This window comes from Arachis hypogaea, chromosome 1, assembly GCF_003086295.3.
Source record: "Arachis hypogaea cultivar Tifrunner chromosome 1, arahy.Tifrunner.gnm2.J5K5, whole genome shotgun sequence".
NCBI lineage: Eukaryota > Viridiplantae > Streptophyta > Magnoliopsida > Fabales > Fabaceae > Arachis > Arachis hypogaea.
The window spans coordinates 3,044,261-3,045,124 of NC_092036.1; the positions used below are offsets into that span (position 1 = coordinate 3,044,261).

Genomic DNA, 864 nt, shown 5'->3' on the forward strand with positions numbered 1-864 from the left:
ATGGCCTTACACTCTCCTTTTGGATTCTCTTATGTATTGCTTGGAAGAGTACTAGGAGGGAGTTCAGTAACTTTCTTACTCAGCTGACCCACTTGTGCCTCCAAATTTCTAATGGAGGACCTTGTTTCAGTCATAAAACTTTGAGTGGTTTTGATTAGATCAGAGACCATGGTTTCTAAGTCAGAGTGGCTTTGCTTAGAATTCTCTGTCTGTTGCTGAGAAGATGATGGAAAAGGCTTGCCATTGCTAAACCTGTTTCTTCCACCATTATTGTTGTTGAAACCTTGTTGAGGTCTCTGTTGATCCTTCCATGAGAGATTTGGATGATTTCTCCATGAAGGATTATAGGTGTTTCTATAGGGTTCTCCCATGTAATTCACCTCTTCCATTGATGGGTTCTCAGGATCATAAGCTTCTTCATCAGATGAAGCGTCCTTAGTACTGCTTGGTGCAACTTGCATTCCAGACAGACTTTGAGAAATCATATTGACTTGCTGAGTCAATATTTTGTTCTGAGCCAATATGGCATTCAGAGTATCAATCTCAAGAACTCCTTTCTTCTGATTTGTCCCATTATTCACAGGATTCCTTTCAGAAGTGTACATGAATTGGTTATTTGCAACCATTTCAATGAGTTCTTGAGCTTCTGCAGGCGTCTTCTTCATATGAAGAGATCCTCCAGCAGAGCTATCCAAATGACATCTTGGACAGTTCAGACAAATCATCATAGAAGATACCTATGATGCTCCATTTAGAAAGCATGTCAGAAGGACACTTTCTGATCAATTGTTTGTATCTTTCCCAAGCTTCATAGAGGGATTCACCTTCCTTCTGTCTGAAGGTTTGGACTTTCACTCTAAGCTT

The 864-nt window shown here is 40.2% G+C and overlaps 1 non-coding gene across 1 annotated transcript; it reads left to right on the forward strand.

The window, feature by feature from the left end:
* The first annotated feature begins 756 nt into the window (after nucleotides 1-756).
* On the forward strand, nucleotides 757-864 carry LOC112713149 (small nucleolar RNA R71). Its single transcript, XR_003158128.1, has one exon. It is a non-coding gene; the product is annotated as a small nucleolar RNA R71 (small nucleolar RNA).